The following is a 24542-nucleotide window of genomic DNA, read 5'->3' on the forward strand; positions in this document are numbered from 1 at the left end:
AGGCATATGTTTTCCGTACACTGACATTTCATAGAGTCCTCACACTTAAAAGAGTGCACTGTCTATGAGTGTTAAAGGACTTGTTTGATGAGATGCACATGGAAAACAGTACACATTTTGAGGTGACCTATTTATGATTTAATGGAGTGAGTAATCAATCCAATAACAGGGTGAGCATTGTGAGGTCATGAATTACAATTTCACATCTAATTCCCCCCACCGGATCATGTCTCAAAACAGATTATTTGGCGGTAAGACCAGCCCTAGCTTGCTTTTTTTTTAAAAGCCAAAAGTTAAAAAACAGTATCACAATGTTTATTTTATTTTTAAAAAACATTTTCATAATTTTTTTTTACATATTTGTGTTGTTAAAAAACAATGTTATATTTATATTAATTATTAATAGAAATTGAAAATTGAAATAAATTAATAGAAATTTATTTAGAAAAGATGTTAAGTTAAGCAACAGAATTCTCACTTTAAAAAAAAAAACCTCACAAATAGTCAGTGCACTGTTTTTCACAAAAGTAATCAGTCTGATTGTGCCCGATGAAGAGTTTCTTGCTTGAAACGCCTCTTGTTGGCGAAAATAAACTCTGAGAGCAACAGTATGCCAACTGTTTTGGGCTTTTTCATTGATTATTTTGGTAATTTTCATTACTGTTTTTTTCACATAACCATAATTGAGATGTGAAAAACCGATGCAAAAAAAAATAAAAAACTGGGAAAAAAAAGAGGAAAAAACTAAACTATGTGTGGGCTGACTGTGGTAGGCTGGTCAGGTGACGGCATTTTAAAGTAGGCAGTGAATGTGAGTGTGTGAGTGTGTGTGTGTGTGTGTGTGTGTGTGTGTGAGGGGGGGGGTTGCTGGGGGCCGACTTACAGAGTAGGCAGGAAACCTTCCCTTCTCACACACGCTTACCATGCAGCCATGGGGGTGGAGAGATGCTATGTAGTTAAACCCAAGGCAGGCTGTGGATACAACACTTCCAGAGTGACACTCGCAGAGAACGGCAAAAGCTGCAGCCTCAAACACACACACACACACGCACACACATAGAACAGCAGATCTTAACAGGATACTGCAGTCAGTAACAGGCACATGAGCACTGGAGGAAATGGAGTGACAAGAAAAAGGAAGACACAAATCACACTGTGCCATGTGTGCAGGTAAGATTCTTTTGAAGATGAACTTAAACTTTTTGCGCTCAAGTAAATGTTTGGAGTTTATCGACATTATCTACATTTCAGATGTATTAGGAGTCTCTACAATGATGTAAAGTTTTGGCTCAGTCTCTTTCATGCTAAAAATGTGGTCAATTTCAACTCCTCATGAATAGAAAAGAAGCGCCTCACTGTTTGCTGTGCACTGCAATGAGAGTAGATCCTCTGGGCTGTTGAAAGACGAACTGTAATTGTTTTCTCTGTGCTGAGTGAGTGTCTCTGCTAGAATGGAATGCAATGGACAGAAATGCAGCTTTTCTCTTTGTTCTCCGCAGTTAAAGAGAGATAAACGTATCGTGCACACCTATCTGCTTCTTCCCAAACTGCTTAAACTTGCCAGCAGGAGCTTGGCTAATGCCATTATCTGGCGTATTTGTTTGTGTTGTATCCCATTCCGTACAAAACCAGATCAGAGCTATCATGAGAAACTTATTGTGTTGGAGCATGTGTGTGGGTGGATATGTGTGTGTGCACATGAGGAGCACATGAGTGTGTGTGGGTGTTTGGATATAGGTATTTGTGTGGGAGGGTGTAGCTCGATGTGTGTGGGTGACCAAGTGCGTGTGTTTACAAGTGAAGTGTGTGTATGTGAAATATTCCTCCAAGCGCATACATTTGCAGAAGGCAGAGGTGCCTGTCAAACCCCAAGCATTCCTGTGCTCTATGAAGCGGTGCTCAATGAATGCTGTGAATTTCAGCTGAAACGTGAAGACAAAAGCCAGGGGGACATTTAAGAGAGTTTAGCTCAGACGGATCCCTGGGAATCAATCCCCCTCACTGCAGAGGGAAAATCCAGCGCTCGGGCTTGTATTTCAGGTTCAGCTGGAGACGGTTGCTGCCTGCCGCCGAGGGGCTTTCCCAAAATGGGGCACAACCGGGTGGGGATACAAAGAGACCCACCTGTGGTGCTGTTAGAATCGCACTGTCTGCTGGGAGCGTGAAGTGTCTTGCTGTTGTTTCCCCACGGGGTTGGCGATATTTTTCATTTCCAGTTCACTGATTAATGCACAGATGAATTTAAATGGTGTGTGGTCTGAGAGGTGGTCTCATTCCATCCTTACAAATGACAAACAAAGAGGGACGTTTCTATGGATGTGCTGCTTGCGAGCGGCTTTTTACGTTTAACTCGAGCGTAGAGGAATATAAGACTTAGTGAGTACAGATTCACTCATTCACTCATTCACTAGCACACTACAGATGTTCACTAGAAAAATCTCTGCAGGCTACGTCAGCGCAAAAGCAAACTTAAGACGTACAAATATATCAATTATAGACGCAAGAAAACAATTCTATTTGTTCACAGTAGATTCATTTTAGACAGGTTTTAAACTGATGGAAGTATTGCCAAATCTGGTCTTTATTTTAAACCGTGTACACCGACTTAGTATCGATTCAGTTAGCGATAAGGGCTGATTGGTTTGAAATGATTCAACCTTTCTGAATTGATTTACTGAGGTATTTCAACATCACTGTCAAACTAAAGAATTTAATTAGTTGATCCTATGTATCAATTGTTCACAATAATAACCATGTGTGCACATTGTCATATCTAAACATTTCATATCCTTTTTGAAGACTGTTGGACCTAAACGTTCATTCAGAAAGAGTATGTTTGTCTACATTGGAAATCAATTCTATAGTTGACAGAATGAGGAAAGAGGTGAAAGTTCACTTGAATTCCTTTAAGACGCCATTGCACTTAGGAACGTGGGGTCCTTGTTAATTCACCAGAATTTTTTTTAGTAAGGAAATGCTACCTTTTTATTGTATGTACATGTATTGGAAATCCATCCTGCATAGACTTTAAAATGTACATGAGAATCCAAGATCAAAGAATATAGAAATCACATGCAAAATGGTTTATATGAACTGAACATATGAACTGAATATAACAGGAGTGGTTATTCATTACAATATATCTGGTCTAACTAAACAAAGGCATCATGTCCTTTAGACTATGGTTAAACAAATTCCAGCCACAGCCGACTGAAGCCGCAAATGATTGAAGCTACTTGTCAGGATGAGACTGAAAGAATGCATTCAGGTATTGTTGCCATTGTCTGCATTTTAAGCCAAACACAACCACAGAGACAATATTTCTAGTTCTTAAAATGCATCTTTGATTTTAAGTCTGTATTCTCCCATATCTTAACATGCTATTCATAAATAGTATAGCATTTATTCATTATCTTGTGCTGCAAGTGGGGGGAAAATTGTATTTGCCAGTGGATTTCACTTGATCCACAAGTGTATTCACTGCCAAATATTACAGCTGGCATAATTCTGTGTCCAAATTTTACTTCTCATTAACTAGAAAAGCTTTTCCCAATATGCTATAGATATATGTCAACTGGTCAAATAAAGGTTTTAAAGTTCCTGACGTGAAAGGTGTTCTGCTTCTTTGAATTTTTTTATTTTATTTTTGTTTTTTTGTGCCATAGGAATGGAAGACTTTGTTAAAAACATGCAACTGTATTTTTGCATTCTTGGGTGCGGTATATCTTTTCTTGAACCACTCAGTCATTTAAGAGGTCTGTCCTGAAATTGAAACCAACTGAAACCTGAAATGAAAACACAAATGTTGCCAAGCCATTATTGATCCTGATAGAACTGAAGAATCAAATCGTGCTAATGCACTACAGAAATATTGAGGCAAAATGGTGTTTATTTCATTTTTTATTATTGGAAAAAGATTAGATGCTTCTCAATAATTTGTCTGTGACAAACAAGAAATATACATTTGTAATTATTTAGCTGGTGTAGGCTATTTGTATTCACATGTTAGAAAAAAAGAAGTATCCTTCTTCAACCCCATTTTTTCAGATATAGATTTTGAAAATGATTTGGATTATTTGAAAGTGCACTAATTAACGTTAGTATACAGCGACTAAATTATCAAGAGCTTTGTTCTCACTCTTTGTCTGTCGCTTGTCTTATTTGGCTGAAGCAGCTGTGAAACTGATATTTAAAATGTTTCCATACCAGTAAAGGCTCATACTGTGCTGTGTGTGTGAGCAGGGCTGAAGAGACATGCTGCGCAGGTTATGTTTTCATATTTTTCTGTGTGCAGATGTGCTCACACTGATTAGAACAGAACAATATACGTTAGCTACAAATGAAATGAGATTAATTTTTCAGTGTAAAATAATTAATATTCATTTCCCTAATAATAATTTGTCACACTTCTCAGTTCAAAACACAGATTTATTTACTGAATCTAATTCTAAAATGGATTAGTGTATTTGATTCCACCTTTCTTCATTCAGAGTTTCATTTTGTGTGCATGTTAGCTATTTAGATATCTAATAAACAAGAATTTATCCTTACAATCATAGAAATGTGTTTCTGAAACCCTGTCAGATGATCAATTTTGCAAATTTCCCCAAGTTCATCATCTGATCATCCTTCCCTTGAAAGCTTTAGATGCTGAGATGCTGTGAAAGAGAATGGAAAAAACGAGACATTTCATCATATATGCCAATCTGGCACTTTGGAAATTTTATGTAAATCATTGGGCACCTCCCACAGCTGTTGTATTTCCCCCATGCATCCTTTCTGCATTCGGGACAAGGGCTGAAGAAGAGAGTTCATGGTCTGTTGTGAATGAGACGATGTGGTCAGTTAGGTGAACTCCCATTGTACTTCTTTCCTGCTCTTACTCTCTGGTGAAACCCCGGGTGTCTACTGTAAAAACAACTCTGCACCGAGAGAGAAAGAGGGAAAGCAAAGGGGGAACCAGCTTGTACACAAAGCTCAGTGGTTTCCCATGCACCAACAACTACTTAAATGAGTGAACGCACATATTACTCATTTGTCAACATGCAAATTTCAGCATCTGGCATGCACTGCAGTTGAAATTGTGTGTTAGGAAAGTAATGAAGGCTTTTTACATTTCCATTGCCATTGTTTAGGTCTTAAATTATCTTGCATCCTTTAGGATATTTCAAATTCTGAATTAATGACACAATTTCCTTGACAAAACTCCAGATCAGGAACTGATTTCTAAACTACCATTCAGCGTTAACTCAATTAAAGACATTAATCTCCAATAAACAAATTTCAGATTCCACAGAAATGTAAGACTATATTACAAAGCATGAAAGGTTTATTTCAAATTAATTTTGACTACAGTAAATGTGAATCAATCAATTGAAAGCCCTTGTTAACTTCCTCCTCAATTGGATTAAAGTCTCTAAATTAATTTTACTGAGATAAACATTCCTCAGCTTATGCCAGTGTAGTACGTAAAAACTTCCGAACAGTAGCCTTATAAATATGATGTTTCCTATACTCTTAAAATAAAGGTTATTTAATGCAGCACAAAAGGAACTTCTTCATATCAAGATCCATTGATCCATTCCATTTTCACTGTGGTTTTTGTGTTGTCTGCATGGTCTTTGGAGACTGAAAAAACTCCTGAGGTTAGACTTTAGGTTCTTCAGAATAGTGTATTGGATTATTCTTTAAAACAGTGATTCCTTGCCATTGAAGCTGAACTGCTGGGGATAAATGGGGTACCAGACAAAAAGGTTGGGAATCCCATCATTTTCATCATAAACATTTCAGTATCAACAAAAGTTTGGTTACAAGTTCGTGAAAGTGCACTTAAATAGACGCTCGCGAACAGTCGCATTCGCCTGAGCTGGTAACCATAGCAACAGTAGAGTTAGAGAATCGACAGCGTTCTACTTGGCTCGGTACTCGTCTGTTACGTCGACAAAAACAATTACTTTTTATTATATCATTCATTTATATATCACAAATATATTTGTTTTTAAAAGTAGACAATTTAAGACAGCTGACATAACTGCGTGAGAGACGCGAGACGGAACTCAGCAGATTGCACAGCAAAAAATTACTCACAGGAAGTCCTTATAAATCCCCGAAAGTCACTGAATAATTCGTACACTGTAATTACACAGACGTCGTTCTGTAGTTTTTAAAAAAATTCTGTAGTGAAATTTTAGAAATTTATCCAGTGGCTTCGGGCTTTATTTTTAAACGCACAGTATTTTCGACATGAAGAACAACAAAATGTAGGCTACTGACAAATTCCCCTTTGAATTTACTGTTGAAATCTTTATCATCTGCATACAAATATGAGGACGCAGCTGTTTTACCCCTTTCTGTTCTCAGAAACGATCAACATGCAAGTTCAACGCAGAAATATGATGTCATCTCAGCTTATAACTTTCGCCTTTTTGCACAAAAGTCTATTTTTGACTTAGGAGTTTCCTCAAATCGTGTGCATATGCCTGCATGTAATGCGTTATATCCCGGTTATATCTGCGCGCGAAGGGACGGCCCCGGCAGAGGGGGATTTCTGAACTGAATGCTGTTTAGTGGTGAAGTCAGCAGCGTTCATGTCAATGGGGTAGCAGTGTTATTTCCAAGCCATTCGGTATTAGTGCACAACGTGAAAAGGCGGCCGGCGCAAGGAAAAAGGACATGACAAGCAGATGAATGAAACATGCGATGATGAACATGAAGTGTTTCTGAATTTGCAACGGAGTCGTACTTTCATTTTGTCGAGCTGAGCTCGTTTTTCATACCGTTCTTTCTTTTCTTTTTCTTTTCTTTTTTCTGGACACAGAGAAACAGACTATATCCGCTATCAGCGGTGATGGAGCGCGGAGGAAGATTGCGAGCATGCAGCGAAGTCAAACAAAAGGTGCGTCCTCTGTCTATTTTATTATATTGTGCCATAAGCTGCATATTGTGTATGCTTCAGATGCATTGTTTAGCATTTGCTTAATATATTTTTCTTTCGAGTAGCATGTGGCCAAACTATAGCATTAAAGCCACAAATATGATACATATGTGATACTTAAATTTAAAAGAATACTTGTTTTTGCTGCCTTCTGCATTCATGTTGCATTCAAATCTCCAACTTGCACTGCCATGCACGAGGCACACATAGAACACGCTGTAGCTACTCTGTGTGTGTGTGTGTGTGTGTGTGTGGTAGCCTATCTGACAATTGCATTTTATATAGAGAAAAAGAGACTGTGAAAAGTAGTTTAATGACTTGTCATAAGTTGCACAGACGTTTTATTTCTTTATTTTTGTTATTTAGTGAAAGGGCCATTTGGTTGAGGGTGATGTATATTTTTTTTCCTCTTCTTGAAGTGAGGTTGAAGGGGAGGGTTTGTGAACTGAAGAAAAGGAAATTCTTGTGTGTGTTTTGGAATGCTGTTGCCCCGGGGGGACTGAAAGAATTGAGTTGGGGAATAAGAGAGGGGAACAAGGGGGGGACACATTTCCCCTTTCCTCTTTTTTCCCCAAATGACAAGGATAACACCACTGCCTAGGAAGATGAAGTGCAGTTGTCGGACGCCTGCAAGTGGACTGAACAGACATATTATGCACATGGAACCCGCTCACCCCAGCACCCCTCGTCGCCCCCCATTACGCACACCCTAACTGGAGGGGCGGAAGCAAAAACGTTGTATTTAGTATCAAGTTCTAAACTGGTGCTAATTGTACTACTAAATCATTTTTGAGCCGTTAATGCTCTGAGTGTAAAATGGTTTTTGCATCTTTAACTATTGAATTAATACTTAATTATTTGATTGTATATCCACTATCTTTTAAATATGTGTCAGCAAAGGATGTCATGCACCCACAAATCATTCATTTAACAATCTTAAAATACCTGTTTAGTGTGAATTTGTACTTTTTTGTTTCAAATATTTACCATAAGGGGGCACACACGAGACACACTGTGATGTTAATGTGCATAGGGTGATAAGAGGAAACCTTATGCAAAAGCAGTCAAATAAATCCCATCCTCTTGGCCATATCTACATTTTATTGCTCCTGATATTGTAAAATATAGCTGCAGCTTATCGGTAACAATAAGCTGTCAGGCAGCATTTTTCTGCACCTGATCTTGTCTTGTTGTTCATATATTTTTTGTTTATTTGCTATTACTTTGCTTAGACTTAAAAGCCTCAATACCTGCAATGTCTTATTTGTTGAGTTCTATACGGCTGCACAGGAGAAATTTGATTATTTCTTAGTAAACCTGTATCAAAATGTAATTTCAGTTTTCGGCAAATGGTGCGTCTGATCAGTTACAAAGTAGTGCATTAACAGAGTCTTCTTTGTGCTGTCAGACATGTCAGGGAATTTTTTTCTTTTCGCCCTCAAAAGTGCTGTTAATGGATCCAGTACCTCAATTGGCATAATGATAAGGATGTGAATGATTCATACCACAGTATATTTCAGTTAAGTACCTCAAAGTGCCTTAAAAGAGCTTCCCTTTTATAGCAACGGTTGGATAATTGCCACATTTTCATGTTCAATTACACAATAGTATTTTAAACCTTTTATCCATAGTGTACAGTTCACTGTTACAGGGGTTATAATAATTATAAAATGCATAATTACTAAAAGTAAGAAATGACGTGATTGTTTATGTGATTTGAGATTGTTTTGCAAGTGAAGCGCTCATCTCTGGAGATTATTCGAGTTGTGATGAAGAATGGCTGTTGGTGATCGCCCACACGCAAATGTGAAATATTCTAATGAGCAATCTGTCTCACTTGAGTGTCATCTAGCTGGTCCGTTTCAACAGAATGTTCCTTCACAGTCCTGAAGGGCTTAATTTGAATTGGACATGTTATACAACATAATCTTGGTCCATGATGGCTGGAACGGTTTTGAAAGTGATATGTGCACTTTTATTGTTAGCATGATCAAGATAATGATTATTATTATAACACACTTTCTTCTCCTTCTCATTTTTCTGTAGGGCCTCAGATGACGATTCAGGACGGGCTTGCTAAAACTGGATCACACACTCATCCTACTCTGGTAGGTTCAACATTTTCTCCTTAGTGCCTTTCCTGAGGGCGAGTGAGTGGATTTTTTTGAAATCGCCAGACTCTGATGGTGTGCTGCTTTTGAAAGTTTAGGTCTGCAAGGTGATAATTGGCAGGTGCTAGACTTGATCCAGGGTCTGTGCGAAGAGTGAGCGGCAGGAGGTGGCGTTGAAAAGAAATGTGGTCAATTGTTTCAGATCTGTGCAAAAAGAAAAAAGTTTGAAAGAAATCTGGTGTATCCTCTGAAAAGATTTCGTATTTTACACGCACACGGCACAAACGTATAGAGGATAATAGCCCACACATATTCCTGAGTGCCGTGGTTCTTTAGATCTGAGGAGATGACATCATAAAATGCTCCCTCGATGTGGGCTCAGCTCGTGGGTAGAAGAGGTGTATGTGTGCAGAGGAGCAGAGAAAGTGAAAAAGAGAGACAGAACGATCATCTCTCTCCTTCTTTCTCTAAGTGTAAAGCCCGTAGGCTCCGAGCCCAGCGTTTTTACACCCACTCTCTGGTTTGTGTGGGTGTTTGAGTGGGCAGCAAACTTGTGACTCATCCTTGTTCAGACCCACACAGGGCAACTCCTCTCCTCTCCTCTCCTCTCCTCTCCTCTCCTCTCCTCTCCTCTCCTCTCCTCTCCTCTCCTCTCCTCTCCTCTCCTCTCCTCAAATTTTTTTGTCTTCCACCTCTCCTTCACCTCTAATGTGTTGTAAAACTGGCTGTGGATGTTAATGATATGCAGCTGAATAATCAATTGACTTGTTTATTTTCATCTAACCGATGACACATCATCCCCTCTACTCAACCTGTGACTAGTATCTTTTTGTGCTCTTTCAAGAGAGTAGTATTACACATGAATGATGCAGTGCTGTGAGTCATATGTCAAAGATTATTGTATTCACTCTCTTTTAGTCCTTATTTATATGTTGCTGTTTAGATAGAATACTTTTGTTTCCTTGACAAGGCTGTGAAGTCTCTATTCCTTCATACAGTGTGCACCGTCAGCCTCACTACAATAATCAATTAAAGAACAACTCAAAACTTTTTTTTGTCAGCTCCATCAGCAAGGCTTAGGTAGCCCTCCATCAACACCAAACCACAAATTTGTAGCTTTTTCACTCATCGTTGTTGAAGAAATCGAAATCTGGTATTTTCATAGGCTATATGTGTTAATGTTTCTTCCACACACACTGACAACTTAAAAATAATATGTTGTTTATTTTTTTTAATTTTTACCCTAAAATGAAAGGGTAGATAATGTATATTCTAAATATATATAATGGGAGGGACCTTCTCATTCTATAGAGCATTTGACTGGGAATAAACTGCTTAGTGCAAGATGAGTCAATAAATACAGTATTTTGGTCCATTGCTATTGAGAAGTGAGAAACAGTGAATTTTATATGCATATTCATCTACTAAATATTTATTTTGTGAACAGTTAAGAAAAAAAATATGCTTGCGTATAGATGGCTTTAATGCTCATAGACATAAAAGCCTAAAAACTCCAATTTTGATTATGCCCTCTGGGGTTTGTGTATCCATGGTAATCTTTGATCCAAAAGATAAAATCATCATTTATCAGATAAGTCAAGACTATCTTCCAAAACCTTGGAACTGGAACTCGAGACTGTAAATTCTGTGAGATGATTGTAAAAACCATTGTGTGTCAGCAGTCATAATACGCTGTGGATCAGAGAAGTGCAGTTTTTACCCTGAATCACACGCGAGGGCAAAGGCGGACAATACAGTAGCACCAGGAAGTCTGCAGGGGATGTGTGATGGTGGACTGTGCGCCCCTCTTAAATTAAAGACAAAGGGACACAGGCTGGGACTGTGGTAGACACCCCTAGCGTCCCCCAGGCTCCTATCAGCTCCGTCGGCAGATGAGCCAGATAAAGACGTGTGTGCTCTGGAGGAAATGAACTCTGGTGACCCGTAGCCCTGTAAATAGCTGGAGAAGAGCCCCGACTCACTCTCTCTTGTGCCTTTTTTAATGTCTTAAATGTCTCTCACTCACTCCTGTTGGCTCTCTTGTTCTGCTGGATCTTCTAGTCCAAGGTTGTTCTCTTTCCCCAATTCTCATTCTCTTTATCTCTCTCTCTCTCTCTCTTGGAGTCTTCGTTTTCTCTGTCACCCTTGCCGTTGTCCAGTGCGATCCCGAGCCAGATTAATCAGTCCCGCCTTTGATTACGCCACTCTGCCTTTGCGAGGAATGCATTGAGGTGAACTTTATCAGCATTGTATAACATCAGCACTTTCTCTCCGGCCTTGAGATAATTGAAGGTGGTACTCCAGGAAGCCCTGAAAGAGCCCTTGTCTGGGCCGGGGGAGGCCGAGCACAGCAGGGTGGGGGCTGGGCGTGAGAGCAGGAAACCCTTCTTGGCGTGGAATGGAATGTTTCAAAAGAACGTGTTCGGAACTTCCAGGACAAGGGCGTCTGCCGCTGCGCCGCTGGTCATTCTCGTTCGCTTGAAGCGCTGGCTCAGGATAGGGGGGCGGAAAAGGGAAGCGATGGCTCTCCTCTCCTTTCGCACTCTCTCTCTCACTGGCAGGCCAGCCCACTCACAGGATATACGCAAGGGGGAGCTTGGACCAGAGCGGATGGGGTCACTGTGGCGCAAGGCGGGGGTCCCGCATCCTGAGTTTATAGGGACAACCAGAGGCGGCAGGCTGGAGGAACGAGGGTCCTGGGCGTGTGTCAGTGTGAGCGTGAGCAGGGAGTGTGTGGGCAGTTGAGGAGGAGAGAAAAGACGTGGGTGTTGAGGGGGCGAGGACAGAAGAATGCTAGAGAGAGAGAGTGAGGGAAAGCAACAATCTCCGCTGCTTTTCATCTGACAACTTTTAAAGGGCCAGCCAAGGGGTGGAGAAGGAGCCGGTCAGGCTCCTTTTACCATATCTCACGGTGTCCCACCTAGCATCCACCCAAACCCCTGCAAATGGGACAGGAAAGGCATAACATCATACTTATTAGCAGATTGATTTATCGGTCACAAAAGGAAAGGTTTCCTTTTTGTTCCTTAGGGTCAGGTTTCTTAGTTCATTAATTGAAATTGGTCTTGTAACAAGTAGAAGAGTGCTTAGCAATGTTTCATAATTTTGATTTTGCAATAAATGAAGATATTTTTTTAGATATTACACTTTAAATTGATTTATAATCTATAATTTTTACAAAAGATTTCTATTTTGAAATAAATGCTGTTCTTTTGACAAATTAAGCTGAAAAAAAACGATAACCTGCAGTAAGGTAAGTGAGTCAGATGTTGATTCAGTAGCCGCTCGGATCGAATCAGTTCAGCACGATACGTCAGACTGATTTAAACCAGGGCCGGTTAGATAAACTTAGCCTCCATGTTAACACTGAGAACTAATAGCAGTTAGCCAAGGGGTAATCAGTCTTATTGTTCAATTTCAAATTAGACCAATCTACACTTTTTAAGAAACTGAGAGTTATGAGCTTTCTCAAAGAAATTTTTTTTATGACTAACTTGTAAGTGTATTCTAAGCATTTATGCAACCAGACTAATTCGATCAGGAATCAGACTACACTGGTTACACTGTATGTTTTTTGTGTTATATGTTGTTTTTGTAAAAACATTTCTTGCCATTATTTTGAAGTACACACTCTTTTTATCGCATCACATTCAGGACAGCCCAGTTTCGTGATTCAGTCCAAGAACAGAAGTTTACGAGCACTTCCATCGCATACTTAAATAAATCAGTCACATGATAGATTTCCTCAACCATCGTGTTTCATATTAGCCGCTCAGTCAGACTGAAGTGAAAAATTAAGATATCCTCCAAATATGTAGAAGGGTCCCGTTGTTCTGTGAGGCATCTTCAACAGTCACAAAGTGTCAGACAATTATAACCGCAGTTGTAAGGCTAATCATTAATAGACTGTTCGTTTCCTCAATAGGAATGTTTCACATTCCTGGATCAGGGTCAGATTCGCCTCCACTCACCGGCTCAATCCCTCATTGTCTTGTCAGCTACAGTATGTCAAACAGATGGTTGGCATGGTTACAAGGTATCTGGGTGCACGGTCTTGTGCCTTTTTAAAAGCTGCGTCTGCATGCTGGTGATGGAGGAAGAGCGTGTGAATGCATGTGGCAGAATATAACACAAGCATGCAGTGCTATCTGCAGCCGATAAGACGCATGAAGTCATACCTCAGCGGCATGACAATGACATCACAGCTGCGTCCGTGCCTATATTCTTCTGCCTGCCGGCAGGCACCTAATATAGCCATCCAGTGCCCGGAGCCAGACTGGCAGAGACCGGCATGGCAGGACCCGGCAGGCATGCACACAAGCCACGGAACTACGCTCGAGGAGATGGGTGTTGGAGTCGGGAGCACGTCACCCTGACGTCTCTCAACCAAATTCCAGTGTGGCTCAAGTGAGCCCAGCACACTCATGTGATTTCAGCTCATTCACACACATATCTGCTGCCTCTGTTACCACCATGGATAAGATCCACCATGCGCCTTAGGATTGATGTGGCGACCTGATGTTTGCAGCTGCTGTACCTGTTGTGCAAACCAACCTGGATGAGTTTGATTACAGCATGGGTCACTTTTAACCTGCTGAGGTGGAGCGGCTTGTTTTGCAGGTGATGCTTAATGCTTATTTGTGCATAGAAAAAGAGGAAAACCTTATTCTCTTTGCAGTGAGACAAGCCTGTCAAAGATTCTTTGAGTTTGATTTAGTTTCATGCAATTTAAAGTGGGAATGGTGAGTTGTTTTGGAGCAATTAGTTACAAAATGGATTGGGTCGTGAGCCTTTGGGCTCATGAATAATGCCGGTCTTGCATTCCTTCTAAATCTGTCTTGACCCCTGTCTTGCTTCAGGTCGTAGTTTATCAAGTTCCAGTGAGGGCAGTTTTGGCAGGCTGGACGAGTCTTTCATCTTTACATTTATGGTGGTGTTGGCAGCTATAGCTCACACCTTTTACACCACAGCAATGTGAAGCTATTTCTGTGTTCTGGTATGGAGCTGTCGTTGTTGTCATCATTATGTGCTTATAAATAGATGCCCCTTAACTCAAATGTATGTAATGCTAAATGACTGTGATTCACAAAACATTATTATTATTATTATTTTTACATTTGTGTGCGTGTCTTTTGTTTAATTCGATTTTTTTTTTAGAAAATCATTTTTATTTCATTTTTTAAAAATTGGTTGGCTCTTTGGTTTAAAATTAATCTTTGTTTACTTGTATTTTTGATTCAGTATTAGCATGTCATTGTGTTTTGGGTTCATTTCTACAATAGCAGAAAGAAATGGAGAAAAAGAATAAATCATAAAGAGAGTGGGTTTTCGAAGCTTCAAACTACACTGTAGTAACAAATAACTATGAATAACATTACAGCATTTTATGGTTTAGGAGCATTTAGTTATTGTTTTATCAATTCATTATTATTGCTTGAAATTTAAACTTCAAGAAATAAATTGTTCAATGTTATCCTTCAAACTTTTTAATATCTGTTTAAATATGATAAATACTGAATATACCAATATTTAAGTATTTTTGAAAATGTAATTCTGTCCAATTAAGCAGACGTTGAATCAGGCAAAAAAAAAAAAAAAAAGTTAGGTGTATCTAATATCTAAGGTGGAATTTAAGATTAGGAACACCATTTTCAATTTCCTCTCCCAAATTAAAGGACTGGGAAGCACATGGTTGCAACAACAATCGCCCCCTGCTTGCCCTGTGGTTACACAGTAATGTTCCTGAGTCATAAGCACTCAACGCACTGACAACAAAATGTACGAGAGTGAGTTTTCAAAATAAAAAATAAAAACAGCAAAGCGGCATGTTGACACGTTACGATGTGTGATTCATCGTCACCTCCTCCCTTCTATTGGAACACACGCTGTCTGTACTGTGGTCAAGCTCAATTTCACTGTGCAGACTGAAACAGCAGGAGCTTGAACACATTCTGAATGTGATGGGGAACATAGGAGGGAGATACATAGACTAAAGGCAAATGATTTATACAACTTTAGTGACCAACATAATGTCTGAAATCACAGATTTACATACAATCTATTTATTAAATCTAACATAAAGTGGGGGTTAAAAGTCTGAAACTGCTTATGAAAATTGTATATATGTATATGTATATATTAATTACAATCTGACCTGTGTCACAAGTTTGCTTGTTTAATTGGTGAATCTTTTAATATAATATTATGCTCTCTATATTTTAAATACAAAATTGCTTTCTTTATTTTACAATTTTCTAAATCCTAAAACTTGCTGTTTATTTCCAGGTTTAAATTATATTTTAAATGGCAAATTTCCATTGTATTCTCAGACTTTTAGAATAAAGAATATTGTGACAATCTTTTAATCTTTCTCAATGAATAGCATGACTAAGAAATGTCTGAGTCACATAGGAGACTTCAAATCTCTCTTTTCGCTTCTCATGACTGAGCCTCATTTGAGCATCCTGTAAAATCAGCGGTGGTTGAAGAGCCGGTGGGTCATCGGAGGGGCGGCAGTGCTGGCTGACCGGCCGCTGTTTGTGTATTGTGAGGCGGGCTCTACAGACAGAGCTGTGCTGTGTTTCTCAGGTGGCGGGGGTAAAATACAGAGCTTTCTACAAGCTTCCACGCGGCGTGGTACACGGCACACGGAGATGACTCACTATTGTTTCGGTGACTAACAACTAAAATATGGCCGTTTTAAAAGAAGTTTCAGGGGTGCCCTAGTTCCATATGGCTGTGGAGAGAGGGAGATGGGCAGGTAGAGTTTGTCATTTCTTCCACTCCTCTGCATATCTCTTTTAAGTCTGTCTTTTATTACACGGGAAAGGTGACGCTCTGAAATATTAAACAGCCGAGTGTCCCTCTGTGGTGTCGGGTTTCCCAGAGCTGATGAGAATTCAGGTACTTTCTCCAAGATGGAGAGTCAGGGGTTTATGAAGAAGATGAGACGGGATGAGTTTTAGCAGCGCTCCTGAGATGCTGGAACTGGATCAAAAACACCAATCATTTAATTTTTAGCACATTTCCATGAATTATCCTTAAAAAGTTAGTAGGGAGACATTTGAATTTGAAAGCAAGGACCTAATATTGGGATATAAGTTATTTAAGTAAAAAAAAAGATTATTTTGTAAATTATTTGGAGTGATAAAATTGTTTCCCTACTAACTTCTAAAATGAGCAACAGATTTATCCAGTTGTATTGATTTTAATTTGACTCGTACTTATCTAATATCAGTTTATTGAGGCTATCAAGAGATGAGGTTTGTTTTATGTCGTCATGAACGGCATGTGCATGTTTGACAATGGTGGACCTGTTTAGAAAAGTGTTTTGACTGCTTGGTAGAACGGGAGCGAATTCTTCCCTGAAAGACACTAACTAATGTTCCTCGGTCACACAAGTAGGGGAGTTTCCTGCTCCTAAAGATCCGAGGCACAGCCTAGGCGTTTTTCACCGTGACTGCCGGCTTTTCTCTCTCTCCCTTCCTCCCTTTCGCTCTCCCCCTTCTTTTTTTCTGAATGGGTGTCCTCTCTCTAACCTCTCAATTCACAGCAGCATTGAAACAGGACACTACCCTGAACACTGATAGGCTGTGGGCAAATCGCTCAGCCCCTCGACCCGACACTATAAGTACTCTGGCAGTCCGTCTCCAGTGTATGACTGACTGTTTAGAGGGAGAGGGAGAGGGAGAGGGAGAGAAAGACGGGCAGATAGAGAGAGAGTGGGAGGGGACGGTAGAGAGTTTAAATTCAGTGACAGTGATAATGATATTATTCAGTCTCCGCTGAAACAGGGAAATACTTTCAGAGTCTACGGCACGCTTCCTCTGTCTCTATCGCTTTAAGAGTGTTACTGATTAGTCGCTAAAGAATGCGAGTGGAAAGAGAGAGAGAGAAAAAAAGGGACAGAGGCAGGAGGGAGAGACAGACCGAGAGCGTTGGAGCCTGGAACTCATATGGAGAAGACTGATAATATTGAGCTGAGTAGAGATTTGTTTTATTTTCCTTTTCCAGCAGTTCAGAGACGTTAAAGGAGCTCTCACTCCTCTCTCTTTAGCTCTCTCTCTCTCTCTCCTGAAGAGGCTGGACGAAGGGGGAAGTCGGGGACCCCGCACATGCAGCCATCAGGAAATACTCTTTTCACCCAGACAGAGTAAGTCAATGAGTGGGGAAAAAAGACAGAGAGCTCTTGCTACTAATGGATATCATATGGTGTGCTTTAAAACGGAGAAATTGTTTGCAGGTTTGCGATAACTAGACAGAGAAATTCATAGGCTGAAATTGGGGACATAGGCAGTGCATTCTTACAATTACAGTGTTTGAGAATGTATAGCGTGTGTGTGTGTGTGTGTGTGTGTGTGTGTGTGTGTGTGTGTGTGTTAACTTTGTGTGTGTTTGTGGATTGAACTGCCATTCATTACATGTGCTTTCATTTTCTATCTGTGTCACATGATGGGTCTTAACTGAGGAAAATTGTTGTTTTTAACCTAACTGAAACAAATTGCCGAGTTGAAATGGAAAACTTCTCAGCTTTATCACCGATGTTAATGTTGAAACGCTGTTTTTGGCTAATCTAGAAGATATTCTCCAGATACAACATGCAGGTCCTTTTTGAGAAAGAATTGTCAATGTGCCTTTTGGAGGCTGAGAACATATTTTGGGGGTTTCCCCTGGGAGAGCGGTTGTTACGTTCCACCAATGAGAGAGCGGTCTGTTGCGGCTACGTCTAGCGAGCACAGAAGGATGGAGAATTTATAGAGACTACCCTACACAATGCTGCTTCTTATGAATGGAGCGTGTGAGTATCACTTCTGATTGGCCGGCTGCTCTTGGGTAATCAGAGGACACATTCTCTGGTTTGCCGGCCGGCCCACTAGTGGCCAGCTAGTGGGTGGAATCACCGGTGTTTAGATTTACCTTCTGTGTCTTCTTGACCAGCTGTTGCTGCAATATTGGGCAATAAAGGCAGAGTGTTTGTTCGTGTGTGTGTGTGTAGATATATTTGTAGTGATATTTGTGAGGCTGTGTGTGAGTACATAGAACAAAAAAACTGCTCAGGGCTGCATATGTTTATCTTAGTGAATAGCCAATCAGAATGTGCGCATAGAGACACAGTAGATTCGGCCTTCTGCCCAGCTGTTGTCCTTCAGGATCTACTGTACGTGAATGACCTTCAATGAAGTTGAGTTTGAGCTTCTGACTTTGAGTCAGATTTTTTGTTGTTATTGTTGGAAAACATATGTATAAAATTATACATTTTTATTTTAAAATATTAATTTAAGTACATTACCTTTCAAAAGTTTGAGGTCAGTAATATTTATTTTTAATAAAGTAATACTTTTATTCAGCAATGATGCATTAAATTGATCAAAGGTGGCAGTTAAGACATTTATAATGTTACAAAAGATTTCCATTTCAAATAAATGCAGTTCTTATTCAGCAAATAATAAAGAAAACAAACAAATTATCACGGTTTCCACAAAAATACTTAGAAATGTTTCTTGAGCTCTAATCAGCATATTAGAATGATTTCTAAAGGATCATGTGACACTGAAAACTGGCGTAATGGCTGCTGAAAATATAATAGATTAAAATAGAAAAGAGTTTTTTACTGTATTTTTGATCAAATAAGAATAAAATAAGAAGACTTCTTTCAAAAACTTTAAGAAATCTTATTGACCCCAAACTTTTGAACAGTAGTGTGTATATTATATTATATATTTTCTAAAATATATTATATAATACAATATACTATTGTAAATGATAAAATATTAATTTATTCAAACATAATTTTTCAACAGTACAAGTTTACAAGTAGGAGACTGTAATAATTTGATCTGGGAAGAATTTCATTTTATACTGTGCATCTCCAAAGCATACTAACTCTCTCACCCAGTCTCCCTATTGTGCTGCAGACACAGGAGGTGCAGTTAAAGTCCCTTAAACCGTCATCTCACACTAACCTAATTATTTTATTGCCGACTATACACAGGCGCCTTCCGGAAGCTACTGCAAACAATAGATACCCTAAAATTAGACCTCAAGGCTACCTGCCACCATGTGAGGCCCTGACAGGAAGTGAAGTCGGAGGATGTTGGGCGTTGGGTGTGGAGAGGGTGTGTGTGCGTGTACTGACGCCTCATACAGCCGAAGGAATGTGCCGGTCACACATTGACCCCCCGTGCTTGCAGAAGGGTGCGGCGGTAGAGCCTACGCCCACCAACGTGCTCACGCATCCTCCGTGTCTTTGTGTTTCTAAAACTATACAATATCTACCACTCCCTCAGGTCCAGCTCACAGCGGGCGAGTTCTCATGCCCACCCAAGGAAGTTTGGCTTAAAGAGATCACCCAAAAATGACAATTATGCTGTCATTTACTCACCCTCGTGTCATTCCAAACTTGTATGTCTTTCTTGTTTTCTGAAGAACCCAAAAGAAAATGTTTTTTTGTTTATATAATTAAAAACAACCTTTAAGATAATAATATTTCTAAATATATCAGGCCAGTAGAAAGAAATGCATATGGTTTGGAATGTAAATGACAGAATCTTTTTGTGTGAACTATCCCTTCAAGCTTTATTTTCATAGTGTTGCGAGGCAGGAATTTTGTTGTGATATTCACCAGTGTGGTCCTCGTGAAAGACCCGGGTTTATCATATTAAGGGCTTCCGTTGTCTCTGAAATGCGCATGATAGTGTAATGCAATGCCCACAAGGTATTTAGATGAGATGATAAAAGTGTTAGTTTATGACAGCCTTTTACACAAATGCTGTCTTTTTAGGAATCAAGGCTGAAGTCGAGCCTAAAATCCACTTGATGTTGCCGCTCTGATTTCTAGGTTATGCTTTTTCAAACAGTTAGTTTCAGTGGCAGTTGTGAATCATCAGGTGGCTTTTTAGAAGAAGAGTTGTCAGACTTACACTCCCTGTAGAGGGAGTGGTGGGAGTGACTGGTGTGGGGAGACAGTTACATTGCACGTTCCACCCATGTGGAGTGCTTTCGTATTCATGGGTGTGTATCAGCAACATTTATGTCATTGTGCGCAACTTTACCTTGACATACCTGCCGTAAATGTGCCACAGGGTCAGTTTTGTCAGGTTATGCAAGCGTTCTTACTCTGCATCTTTTGCGCTTATCTATTTTAACGACAGCACAATTCTGTCTCAAGCTCAAAATCTGGTCTTCATAAGGCAGATTTCCCGTAAGAGACTTGTGTTTGTTCCCAGCTCTGTGTCTATGCCTCCCTACTCCTGATGTAATGAAAGTTGCAAGGAAACGCAGTAGAGGGAGGCAGACAGAGAGAAGGTGTGTGTGTGACGTACATGCTCAGGTAACGGCACAACACACACACGCCCAATGCAATGTAACTGTGCCCATATATGGGCAGTGTTTCCCCACCTGGGCAGAGTGCAGGTAGTGCAATGAATTCCAATAAACGACGAGTGTAGTACGTGCGGCAACACGTCATGGAAAATGAGAATCAGTGGTGATGACAATGTGTCCTCTCTCTCTTTTTCTTGTTCTGCATTTCCAGTGTCCAATCAGAGTAAATTATAAAGCAGGTAGCTGATTGCTCACAGTTACATGCAAACTATACTTAGCATACTATCTATCTCTTTATATATAGTATACTTTTTATATAGTTATATGTAACTTTCCCATGCAGCACCACCACATTGTTTCTTTAAAATCTTATTAAAAGAGAAATTGTATCAAAATGTACCTGTTGCATAATTCATTTTAATAATGAATGTCATTTTTCAGTATAAATTACCCATTAATACACCCGTTATAACATAACATAGATGTTATTAATAAATAATGTTTGAAATGACACCTATAGAAATGTAACTTTTCATTTTATGGACCACAGTATTTACTAGACTGTTTTGATGTTCTCAGTATATTATATTATACATATGAAATATAATATATAAATATAATAGATGCAATTTGGTGTCAATAGTTTTTTTATTTTTTTTTATTTTGGAAACAACTTGGTGGACATTTTTTGGTGCTGCATTGGAAAATTGAAGTCTTGATGCGTTCATTGTTTTGGCAGTATTGAACTTTCTGTTTGATCCTATTCTGGATTGGCTTAAATAACAGAACTTCTAGAAAAGCTGGAGCACTTGCAGCATGGAAAGCAGAAACCTAGAGCAGCCCAGCTTCGTGCCCTGGAAGACCTGCATCCAAACTCTTTACTGTGATCTGTGCTCCGGGGTTCACATATCAGCAGTAGGGTTAGTGCACTCTCAAACAGAGCGAGTATTATAGCTATTTTAAGAGTGTTGTGTTGCCCTAATGGAGAAGAATTTATCGGCCCTCATTTAGGTGTAATGCTATACGCTTCAGTGTGCTTCGAGAGTGGGACTGAGCCCAGGGCAGCACTGGGAGTTGTTCGCGCTGGGGAATAGAAGGCTTTTGCTCTCTAGGCCAGCGTGTGAGTGGGTGTGCTGTGGGCCAGACTCCTTTATTCTCTTCTCAGTCTTTCTCTCCCTTCTCGTTCGAGCCTGCGCTTCTGCCAAGGCCTTGTAAAGGGACTACAGGCTCTGTTATGTGCCAGCTCTTTCCCATCAATACAGCCCTCTGGAAATAGTCTCTCGCTTCTCCTCACCAAAAGCCCAGAGTCCAGTGCAGAGCTTCCAGTAGCTGGTCTCCGAATGGCAGCAAAGCGAGTGCGTGCGGCTTTTCGTGTGTATGGTAGAGTGGTATGGGATCGCCTTTCACTTCAAACCTGACCCATCTGTAGGGCTTCAATCCAATGGGACACACATTACAAGCCATAAAGCAAATGGACTTCCCGGCTCTGGAGTCGGTCAGGTCTTGGCAAAAAGGGGAACTCCCAGCACAATGGCAGCATTGCAGAAACCTCTCACCTCCCCTGAACTCTTCAAGGAAATGGAGCCTCTTTTTCTGATCCGGTCTCTTGCTGGTTAGCGACGTTTTAGAAGCCGGTCGGAACCAATTACACTCACCCTCCTGATGGCAGATCGAGCACCCTTATCTGATCTATCCGTCAGGCTAATGGAATTACACGTTGATTCGTAGAAAGTCGGTTGAAAGCGGTGATCTGATTTTTACCTCCCTCCTTGAGGGGTGTAAAGTAAACGCATTGGGTAGTACATTAGCATTAGCTCAAATGATCTATAGGGAATTTTAATAATTAATCATGAATATGATTAATATATTGCATATTACAGTTACATTAATTTATCGAAGTTGAAAGTCGATTGTAGGCTATATCTGAATAATCAATCACAACGAATTATAATTCCTCATTCATATCCATAATCTTATTTCAGATCGATTATATGAGATAACCCGTAATTGAAATTAATGTAATTATCAAACGGTTGTTTGTCCAGCAAAACGGCCGTAAGATTAATTTAACAATTTCTCAACAAAATTATCTCTTTCTTATAATTCAAAGAAAGCTATTTTCTGGCCATGAAAGCAACTTTCCGGTTCTTATAAAATTTAGGTTACTGAAAAGTAACAAATCAGCTTTGTAGCTTAAGATCGAACAAATCATTGACTTCGTAACGAGCAGACATACAGAATCAATCAGGAATATTGGGTTTTAATAAATGCAAAACTACAGAATATACGAACTACACAATATGCACGGATTATATGTCTATGTACATACGGTTAAACAATACAAGATAACGAAAAAAACATTACAAACAGAACACGAATTAACAGAGGATGAGAGAGATGAGAAAGAATGAGAGAGAGGGAGAGAGGATGAGCGAGCGAAAGTGCAATCAAGCAACATGTGCAATCAAAGAAAGATCACAGTTAGGCAAAATCACAGACCAGGAGAGACAACAAGAAACAACAAGAAATCAGATTACATTAAAAGTTCAATAAACTTATCTTGCAAAATGGTTCTCTTTGTTGCTGAAGAATGCAGAGTCGTGCGTGTGTTTCCTTTAGAGCAGGGTGTGCTCTTTCGTCTCTTCGTGGCGAGCGCGGTCGTGGGAGGTTCAAGTCTCTTTAAAGCTGAAGTTGCCGGCTGTTCATTTCACTGAACGTAGGAAAAGTCCGAGATGAACAAATAAAGAAAAAGACTTAAAGAAAAGAAAGAAGATGACAAAACGGAGAACGCTCCCTAAAAGGGAGCCATGGATCTTTTCTCCCTGAACGATGAGGGTTCGTAAAAAGTGCTCGTCGAGAAACTTCGGTGTCAGTCTCTTATGGAGAAGATGGGTTCACGCCTACTCTGCGTACGTGGACCAATCATCTTAGAGCATCTCGGGGCATTTTTCCTTTGTCCTGTTTAGACACGCCCACTTGAATGTGTCATGAGGAGATGAAATTAAGAAGATTTGCTCACGACATATGAAATGTGTCAAATGATACAAATTACTGCAGTTGGTTATCGAAATTCAACTCCGTTAGGTTGAGAGAATTACAGAGATATGAAACACGTCATTTGGAGATTATAGAAACACAAAGTTACATACGGTATGCATCTTACAAACATTTTAAAGTTTGATTAACACACACGATAACATTGCAGATACACAAATTTGATATGGGAAAATCAAATCCTTGTTTATACACTTCTTAAGTGGTTATACATAAATGTAGGATTAACACTTTATTCCTACTCCTCTCCTAGAATCTCAGTGAGATTCCTGGCTTGCTGACATTCCGTTAGGGCCATAAAAATCTTTATCAACCTAACCAAAGTGGGGGGAGCTTTGCGGGGGGCAAGTGGGCATAGGGGAAATGAAATGAATCTCCCTTACACCTTTCACAGAGCTGGGGCAAACTCTACGTACGATCGTATCACCGAAACCATATCGAGGTTGATTATCAACACTAGGCTACCCAGATGCAATCCTTAATCAAACCTGGTACGCCACGACTACTTACTCTAAATCGAATTAGACTTTAAAACCAACTCTCCCGCTTTCTCTGTGACAGGAGACCACCACTTCATGAAAGCGATATCTTTTTTGTTTTGAATGAAGCCGAGGCCCGTTCACTACTTGTTTTCAATACGACCACGTTCATAGCAAACAGCCGGTTTTGAAAGAAAGCAGTCCAGACTTCTTTAGAAGCATTGCCCCATGTAGGTAGGAGGTCAAAGGCGGCGAGGACAAAACACAGCCAGAGCCTTCTGTAGAAAATTGATTTTTTGACTTAAGCCATGAGCGCTGGCTGTCAGACAGATCAGCTCAAGGATTGAAAATAGTTCTGTTAGTAGACTAGACAGTCTTATAAGTGATACTGTGTACCTCGGAAATTTCCAGTTCAACAAAGTAGTCCTCAGTGGTGTCTGACCAGAACAATGGTGATTCTATGAGGTATGAATCATTCATCACATATTGATTTGCTTGTGCTCTCCTACAAATACATTGGCATGTACTAATAGAAACACACACACATACACCCTCTTGAACACTTGCCTGGGTTCCCCTCCTTCCTTCTGCGCTCAGGGCTGCTGTGGGTAATGATTCAGTTCCTGTTTGGTGACCGACCAC

The 24542-nt window shown here is 39.9% G+C and overlaps 1 long non-coding RNA gene across 1 annotated transcript in view; it reads left to right on the top strand.

Annotated features, from left to right (window-relative positions):
• The first annotated feature begins 932 nt into the window (after positions 1-932).
• Positions 933-24542, top strand: part of LOC307164527 — a 40960-nt gene continuing 17350 nt past the window's right edge. Inside the window, exons 1-3 of the long non-coding RNA XR_013822297.1 lie at positions 933-1170; positions 6820-6895; positions 8981-9042. This is a non-coding gene — a long non-coding RNA (uncharacterized lncRNA). The remainder of the gene's footprint in view (positions 1171-6819; positions 6896-8980; positions 9043-24542) is intronic.

Source organism: Squalius cephalus (genome assembly GCF_949319135.1).
Source record: "Squalius cephalus genome assembly, chromosome: 9".
NCBI lineage: Eukaryota > Metazoa > Chordata > Actinopteri > Cypriniformes > Leuciscidae > Squalius > Squalius cephalus.